The sequence below is a fragment of the Amblyomma mixtum genome, chromosome 4 (genome assembly GCF_055824585.1).
Source record: "Amblyomma mixtum isolate Tamu chromosome 4, ASM5582458v1, whole genome shotgun sequence".
Classification (NCBI taxonomy): Eukaryota; Metazoa; Arthropoda; class Arachnida; order Ixodida; family Ixodidae; genus Amblyomma; species Amblyomma mixtum.
Genome location: NC_143015.1, coordinates 36634779 through 36644430, shown reverse-complemented (window position 1 = coordinate 36644430; position 9652 = coordinate 36634779). Strand labels below are relative to the sequence as shown.

At 45.3% G+C, this 9652-nt stretch overlaps 1 non-coding gene across 1 annotated transcript; it reads left to right on the top strand.

Annotated features, from left to right (window-relative positions):
- Positions 1-460: 460 nt before the first annotated feature.
- TRNAI-AAU (transfer RNA isoleucine (anticodon AAU)) lies at positions 461-534 on the top strand. Its single transcript has one exon. It is a non-coding gene; the product is annotated as a tRNA-Ile (tRNA).
- Positions 535-9652: the final 9118 nt, after the last annotated feature.

Sequence of the window (9652 nt, the reverse complement as noted above, 5' to 3'; positions counted from 1 at the left end):
GACAGTTCTTTAGGGAAAGTATTCGAAGCTATGTCAATGAGCAAAAAGTGCAGAATTGTGTACCTGAATGGCTGGAACGCGTGGAAGTGCTGATAAATATCAGATACTTTTAATCGCACAAATTCAGCCGAAGGAGGGCTGAAGAATATTATGATTGTGATATGAGAGCTTGTCCTTCCTTTCTGTGATATTGTTTGGTGTTTAGATGAACAATTCAGGCAATGAAGATAAAAAAAGGCCTGCTAGCTCAATTGGTTAGAGCATCGTGCTAATAACGCGAAGGTCGTAGGTTCAATCTCTGCGCAGGCCACGTTCTGTTTTTTTTTTCTATTGCTCTCAACGCAGTTTAACGTCGATGGTGCAGGCACTGCCACTTTTACCTGAGTGGTCCACGCAGCCGTAGTGTGTGTATAGCAGAAACACGAATGCCGTGGGTTACCTTGATTTCTGAAATAGTTCTGGCCTGCTAGCTCAGTTGGTTAGAGCGTCGTGCTAATAACGCGAAGGTCGTAGGTTCAATCCCTGCGCAGGCCACGTTGCATTTTTTCTATTGCTCTCAACGCAGTTTAACGTCGATGGTGCAGGCACTTCCACTTTTACCTGAGTGGTCCACGCAGCCGTAGTGTGTGCATAGCAGAAACACGAATTTACATGGGTTACCTTGATTCCTGGAACAGTTCTGGCCTGCTAGCTCATCATTCTACTTCCGGCCACCGGCGTGTACGGACGCAGAATCATGGGCTCCAACGGAGCAGCGACAGCGGCCCTCGCCGGCCGCGGTAACAGGATTGAACACGCTGAAGATGACTATCAGATGATTCTGCCGACTTTGCCTACAGGACGTGTTGTTCTCAACACCGTTTTTTTTTGCACGCTGACGTGCGAATGCGACCGTACAAGGTCGGAAGATTTCAGGGATGCTCTCGCCAACGTTGGCGCGCTCCCCGACGTGGTAGCGTTGGGGGCGTACCATATCAACCACGTCTGGGCGGTGACGTTCGACTCTGCGGATGGTGCTAAGAAATTGGCTGCGCTGAAGGAGCTGAAGGTGAAAGAACGCCGGTGTCTGATCATCGACCCCGAGGACCAGCAGCTCAAGTTGCGGCTCCACTGGTTGCTGCACGGCGTACCCGATGAAGATGTGCGAACGGCTTTCGCGGCGTACGAAAAGGTGACGGAGGTGACGCGGGAGCGTTGGCGCGTCGAAGGCGTCAAGGAGAAGGGCTCGACAACGAGGACCATTCTTCTGAAAATGAAACCTGGCATGAAGGTGGACGACCTACCTCATCAGGTACGAGTCGGCGGTGAATTGGCCCTCGTTGTGGCGCCTGGACGCCCAATGCAATGCCTACGTTGTCGCGGCACAGGACACGTCCGACGCGAGTGCAAGGTGCCCCGGTGCTCAAAATGCCGGCGGTTCGGCCACACTGACGTCGAGTGCGTTCGCACGTACGCGACAGCTACAGGGCCTGTACTCACGGACGAGGCAGCTGATTTGACCATGGACGTGGTTGAGGCAGAGGACGCGGCGAAAGGCACTGACTCAGCCGATAAGGGCCAGGCAGTGACGGCCTCTTCAAAACCGGGCAGCGGTGACACCAAGGGCAACGACGCAACCAGAGAGGCGGAGGGCGCCGAACCGTCAAGGAGCGCGGATAACCCAGACAAGGGCGGCGCACACACTGCTAGCGTCACCGCAGCAGCTAAGCGACCCCACGACCAGACCGGCGGCGATGGAGACAAAGTAACAGTAACCAACGTCGAGGAGCCGCCAGCGAAAGCGGCCCAAAGGCGGCGGCCCAGTTTCAAACCGCGGCCTAATGTCTCGTCGGAAAAGCGGGTCGACGACAAGGGGCCTGTACAGCAGAGCCAGGCTCTTGCACCGGATGGTTCTGGTGGCGGCGACGGCGTCTAGCTGCGTGCTAGACGTGAGCGGTAAGCACCGATCTCTCGGTCTCTTCACTCTCTATAAAAATGGCTACTGCGCTTAAGCTCACGGTGGGTACGCTCAATGTGAGGGGTCTAGCGGGTAAAAAGAAGCAGAGCCAAGTTTACCGCCTCCTAACAGACCGTGCGATTGATGTTCTTGCTATCCAAGAAACATCAATAAATAAATAAATAAAAAGTGGAAGGGGACGAAGAGGCCGGGATTTTGATGCAGCGTTTCACGGCCAGATATTACGCAGTCGTTAGCCACGCAAATGGCACCTCGGCCGGATGTATTATTTTTGTTAAAAAACTGCCGTGTCTTGAGGTGCAGGCGCATTTTTCATGTCCATCGGGGCGATGTGTAGTGGTTGACTTTTGTTTTGCGAGGGTTGAATGGCGATTCATTTGCATTTATGCGCCCAATGTGCTGGAGGAGCGAGTTGTGTTTTTTGAAAGTATCCAGCAATATCTAAGCACTGAAAAACAGGTAGTTCTTCTGGGTGATTTTAACTGTGTTTTGAATGCTGCTGATAAAACCAGCACACGTTTCCACCGGGATGGAAGTACCGATGTTTTGAGCCAATTAACAGATCTTTTTGCCTTGGAGGACGTTGCCGAATGTGTGGAAAGCACGCGTAATGTTTGGTTCACACATGTTCAACGCAGTAGTCATGCTCGTCTCGATAGAGTCGACGTATCTTGAGATCTGGTGCCAAAATGCAATAGTTATGATGTCGTGCCCGTGATTTTCTCAGATCACTGCATGGTGCAATGCAATATAGGAGTTAAAAGACGATCTAGTGTATTTCAGTGGGACTTATGGAAATTAAATAACCAGCTTTTACGGGACGAAACCTTCACTGAGATGGTAAAAGTAGAAGCAAATAAAGTAACGTGCGACGGCATACACATATGGGGGATGCAATGGGAAATTTGCAAACAACAAATTAAAATAAAAGCTATCGACAGAGCTAGCTGTATAAAATACCAAGAAAAGTTACACGAAGCACAATTAAGGTCCCTGCTTGACAAATTATTTGCTGAGGAGTGCAAATCACCGGGTACGTTCTTAGACGATATCAAAAAAATCAAGCAAAAGATAGAAGTGATTGAAGAAGACCGCTATCGAGGGGCGCTTGTGCGCGCGAGAGCCGAAGAATGTGCTACTTGTGAGACGCCCACAAAGCGAGCACTGGGAATAGAAAGAGCGCGCGCTCGGCGAAATCACGTAGCAGAAGTTGAGAGGGGAGGCCAAACGGCGAAGGACAACGATGGTATCGAGCAAGCCTTTTTTGATCATTATCAAATGGTTTTTGCCCAGCATCGAGTAGATGTGGCACGGTTCAAAGAAGATTTTTTGGAGGCTATGCCTCGTGTAGACGATGAAGACAAACAAAGATTGGAGCGAGCGATTAGTGAAGCCGAAGTAGAACGGGCCATAGATAACTTGAACGCGGGAAAGTCGCCTGGACCTGACGGGCTGAGCGCGGCGTTTTACAAAACATTTAAGAACGATCTAGCACCAATACTAACCACTGTGTTCAACGAAGCTTATAAATTACATTCACTTCCCGCATCGTACGCGTCATCTCACACCGTACTTATTCCGAAAACCGAGGAGGTAGAAAAATTAAGACAGGTGTCCTCTTACAGGCCGATCGCTTTGACAAATGTGGATTATAAGATATACATGAAGGTTCTAGCGGCCAGGTTACAAACCGTAATACGGGTATTAGTTGGCTCACACCAAACATGCGGGATAAAAGGGCGTTCCATTGTAAATAACATCCACATAGCAAAGTGCGTGCTCGAGTGCTGTGATACCACGCAAGACCGTGTGGCAGTCCTCCAGCTCGACCTCGAGAAAGCTTTTGATTGTATGTCTCATGAATTTTTGTTTTGTGTTCTAGACCATATTAATGTCGGGTCTGTAATTAGTGAGGGAGTTGCCATGGCGTACCGTAACTGCAGTACAAGATTAATTGTAAATAAGAAGTTGGGGGCCCCCATAAGCGTACAACGTTCGGTGCGCCAAGGCTGCCCCCTCAGCCCTTTGTTGTTTTGTATATATATTGAAGCATTGTGTCTAAGAATTATTGAAAATGATTCAATTCATGGTTTCCGAGTGCAGGCAGCGGAAGTGAAGTTGCTTGCATACGCTGACGACGTCGCTGTGTTTTGTACCGATCAGAGCAGTATAACCACCGGCAACCGCTTCTGCTGTACGCCTTCTTATGCCTACGCCAAAGCTACGCCTTTCCATCATCAAGCTCAACCATCGGACGTTTGGCACGCTTCGGGGACAATCTGCGCAGACGCCGACCGGAAGGCCCTGCAAGATAAACGCAAGCAATCGGACCAGCGGTCACTTGGCAGCAGCGGCAGCGACGCGGCTACATCGGTAACGCGCTTCGCCCTTGTTGCAGATCGAGCTCCCCGTTCTCAAGTGATCCTGCTGCTAGGAACCGGCAACCGCTTCTGCTGTACGCCTTCTTATGCCTACGCCAAAGCTACGCCTTTCCATCATCAAGCTCAACCATCGGACGTTTGGCACGCTTCGGGGACAATCTGCGCAGACGCCGACCGGAAGGCCCTGCAAGATAAACGCAAGCAATCGGACCAGCGGTCACTTGGCAGCAGCGGCAGCGACGCGGCTACATCGGTAACGCGCTTCGCCCTTGTTGCAGGTTAGTGCAGCACTACGTTGAATTGTCATAGTTTTTGTGGTTCATGCCATTGTGTCTGTCGCTGCTGCTGCCACTGCTGCCATTGTATTTTGGTGAAGCGTGCTTTTATGTCGTTTGGTGAAGTGTCCGCCTACGAAAAGAAATGTCTAGTGTGTGTTCGTCCTGCGAGGGAACTATTCATGTCAATGTGCCGAGTGTGACATGCACGGAGTGCCAAAGCGCTTACCATTTCGGTAAATGTGCGGGAGTGACGGAGAAATCTTTCAAAGCAAAAAACAATGCTTCAAAGAAAGCGTGGCGCTGCCTCACATGCCGGGAAAATGGGTCGCACACGAGTAGTAGAGCAGACAGTGAATCAGAACTAGATGTTAAGCTAGCTCTTGCCTCAATACTAGAGAAACTTGATAGCTTGCCAGAGCTAACAAAAAAGGTGGCAGAAATGGAAGAATCTGTCCAACATATGTCTAAGAAATTTGATGAATTTGAAAGACATGTTTCCCGCCAGGACAATGAGATCAAGGTACTGAAGAAAAGAGTAGCAGAACTAGAAGAAAAAGATGACATGACGCAAGTTGTGCAAACGCAACTTCAACAAGATGTTAATGATCTTGAATACCGAAGCAGGAAACTTAATCTAGAGATACACGGTATTGCTGCTCTGCCCGATGAAAATCTGCTTACTTTGTTAAATGACATCGCCCCGAAGCTTGAAGTACCACCCCTGACGGCAGCAGACATTCAAACAATACACAGACTGCCTGCCCGACGGGATAAGACGCAAGGAATACTCGCTCGTTTCACCAGACAGACGACAAGAGATTCGTGGCTGAACGCTAGGAGCAAAGTAAACGATAATGAACCGAGCATTGTCATTCAGGAAAACCTGACACGGTATCACAGAGACTTGCTTCGAAGTGCGAAGCAGAAGGCAAAAGATACAGGTTATCGTTTTGTCTGGTATACGAATGGGAAAATTCTCGTTCGTAAAGATCAAGGAATGACTGCCATACATATCAAAGGAGCAAGCGATCTGGACCAGCTTACGTAGCACTGCGCAAGCTCAGTACCAAAGGAAAATGGAAAAGAAAAATGGCACAGTGCCCGTATCACCTTCCGCATGACTTGAACCACATCGCTTCCTCTTTCTCATCCGCATCCGTTAAAGCTATACATGTTAACGCACGCTCAGTAAAAAATAAAATGGTCTTGCTAGATGAATTTTTTAGCGAATTTCGGTTTATGTTTTCAGTGATAATGCTGAGTGAAACATGGAGCACCAGCGCGCACAATGTTTTCAGAATGACCAATTACAAAACCTACTATCTCAACAGACCCGTCGGGCGTGGCGGGGGAGTGGCTTTACTTCTGAATGAAAATGTAACTGGTGAAATGTTAAACCCATACAGTGTGGTTACGCCGGACTACGAGATAATATCATTATGCTCAAAGAAATGTATTTACTCTGTCTGTTACCGCCCACCCAGTGGAGATTTATCCGTTTTTCTTAAATTCTATGAACACTTTTTGTCTTTTGTAGCTGATGGAGGTTATACGCTTATTGCTGGAGGTGATTTCAACATCGACATGAGCAGTAACAATTATTCTACGAGAGAATTTAGGACTGTTTTGGCTTCAAATGGTTTCATTAGTGTAATAGAAGTCCCTACCAGAGTAACAACAGGAAGTCAATCCACTTTAGACTTGTTCATTACCAATCTCGCCCATCCAAAAATTGAGACCGGTGCCTTATCATGTTCTATCAGTGACCACCTCCCAGTGTTCTTGTGCATGAATGAGCCAACCCATACACTGAAAGAACCAGAAGGTATTAGGTACCAGCGTATAACCAGTGTTACACTGAAAGCTTTTCGCGATGCTCTTAAACAAGTTGACCTGGCCCACATAGCTCACCTCAATGATGCTAATGAAGTTTATAATAAGTTCCTTGGTATTTTCAAACAACTATACCAATTGTACTTTCCCTCTACAACATATAAAGCCTCACGAAAAGCTCGGAAACCATGGATCAACCATGAGTTACGAAAAGAAATAAAAATGAAAAATAAGCTGTATAGAACATTTTTAACCACACGTACAGTTGAAGATTTGAGGTTATTTAAAGAATTTAGAAATAAATTAACAAAGAAATTGCGATCAGCACGAACAGAATATTACTCTGCATTTCTAGACGTCAAGAAGGGTCGTCATGATGTGGTTTGGACCCGTTTAAACTCATTGCTGCACCGTAACCAGTCACATGGCCAAGTGCGGAATCTTAAGATCGATGATAAAGAACTTTCAGGGACAGAGCTGGCAAATGCTTTCAACGACTTTTTCACGAAAAAGAAAACGGATGGGTCTGCACGGAATGCATGCGATTACTTAGACTTTCATAACGATAATACAATATTTCTTGAACCTGTCACGACGGATGAAGTAGCATCGGTCATACTCAGCCTAAAAAATAGCAGCAGTCGAGATATTGACGACATCCAGATAAAGCCCATAAAATATGTAGCCGATATTATAGCTCCAGCTGTGGCACATATTTTTAATGTTTGTTTAGCTACATCAGTATTCCCAGAAAAAATGCAGATTGCTAAAATAACTGTTTTATTTAAAAAAGGAGACCGAAATGACTTGGGTAATTATAGACCCATCTCTGTATTGCCTGTTTTCTCTAAAGCATTGGAGAAAATTCTACACTCTAGACTGAATAAATTTTTAGATAAATACAACTTGCTCACACCATATCAGTTCGGATTCCGGAAAAACAAGTCGACTGAACTAGCACTCTTAGAGCAAAAAGAATATATTCTGACACAGTTTGAACACAAAGAGCTCGTAATAGGAATATTCATAGACTTCTCAAAGGCATTTGACTTGGTTAATCATAAGTTACTTCTAGAGAAGCTATGGCACTACGGAATTCGGGGCCAGGCTGCAGAACTAATAAAATCTTACCTGTCAAAAAGGAAACAAACTGTCAACATAGATAATACATATTCAGAAATAAAAGAAATTTATTCTGGTGTCCCACAGGGAAGCATACTTGGGCCCCTACTTTTCAACATTTACCTTAATGATATTGTGAACATTAACCCAAATGTCAGGTTTATCATATATGCCGATGATACTAGCATTTTTTTCTCCGGAAGCAACATTCATGACCTGATACAAATGTGCAACACAACAATGATCACACTGGAAAGATGGTCACAATCAAACTATATGCGCGTGAATGAAAAAAAGACTAAAGCTGTAATATTTCGACCAAGAAACAAACCGATCACCCCACACGATAGTATTACCTTTAACTCGAGAGAAATAGAAATAGTTGATCACTTCAAATGCCTAGGTGTAGTATTTTCTTCGCACATGTCTTGGGAAGATCACACAAATCATGTTGTCCGGCAGTTAGCCAGGGTAACAGGCACGATTGGCTGCATTAGATACATTCTTCCTAAATCAATTAAACTACTTCTCTATAACACACTGTTCTGTGCCCACATTAACTACTGCCAGCTTGTATGGGGCACTGCAACGTATTCTTCATTACAAAAAATTCATGTTCTGCAAAAAAAGTTTCTTCGCTACGTCTTTAATGCGGACTATGGAGCACCCAGCAAAGCGTTCTTTCGTGAAACTGGCATAATCAAAATCTTTGATTTATATCAATATCGACTGAGTGTGCGTTTTAAACTAGAAACCAAAAATAACATAAGTTATATTCGACGTCTGGCAAATTTGAAAGAAAAAGAAGCGAGTTACCCTTTTAGAGAGCCTGAAACCTGGTTGGTGCCTACACCACGCATAAATACCGGTAAACAACGCCTGCAATATAGACTTCCTTCTCTTCTAAACACATACAAATCTGCCAATTTCAACTTGTCTACCTGTACTAATCGTGAGCTGCGTTGCTTATACATAGACTGTGTTACAAAATGATTTTTTTTTTCTTTAAACTGCACTAAGAGGTGTTTTTGTTTTGTTTAATTTGTTTTGTTTGATTCATTGTGCTTTTGTTGTACTGCTGAAAGATACTTATGCAATGATGTTTGGATGAACATGTAAATTGCCCACATGTACAATCTAGTGGTAAGATTTTTTTTTGGTGTTAATGTGTTTTTCTTTGAATTGTTTTCTTTTGTTTGTTTTGTTATTTTTTCTAGTCGCCTGTCACTGCTGCCCGGTATAATGGGGGCTGCGGCTCAGTCAAGCTGTCTATGACAGCTTTTTCTGCAGCTCCTCTGTCACTTTTTTGAGGCAGAAATAAAAATGATTGAATGATTGATTGTTGTCTCCACACAACAAATGATTGGACGAACTGCAGGGTTTTTTAGAGAGATTGTCCTCAGTGTTCGTTTTCTCACCGCCCGTTTTTCAATAGAATTTCTAAGCAAGGTTAAGAGGAAAACGTTGTATAAGAGGCCATGTGAAACTTTTCGCGGAACCTATGTACAGAGCCTTATACTCTGGAGGCCGAGGAAGCGATGTCCTTAAACGAGTTAAAAATATGCATTTGACATCAGGGATAAAAACTTTTTTTTTCAAGTTGCACACAGGCACTTTGAGTGTGAAATCATTTCAACAGGCTAGGGGGCTCTTTCTTCCATGGGGATCACTTTGTCTAATATGCAAGCAACCAGAAACCATAGATCACGTTTTTCTTCATTGTTGGGAGGGAGTTTATTTCTGGGACGTCCTGCAAAGGACCTTAAAGAAAGAATTACCGCTGCACCCTCAAGGAATCAGGTTTCTGCCTACAGAGAACGAAGGTGGCGTACCAGATGATCTTATTATGCTCGTGGGCCTTCACAGTATATGGCGCTCTTGAACGGCGGGGTACCACTGCGACCCGGACGCGAGGCCGGCTCGAATGTATTTCCGGGAAAATATCCACAAGTTTTGTGAGATAGTACAAACAAGACCATGTGTTCCTGAGTGGTTGTCAAAGTTAGAACCTTTGACGCATCTCAGAGAATTTTAATCTGACAACGCCTAACCAAAGTGGGTTTTAGGCTACTATTGTGCTA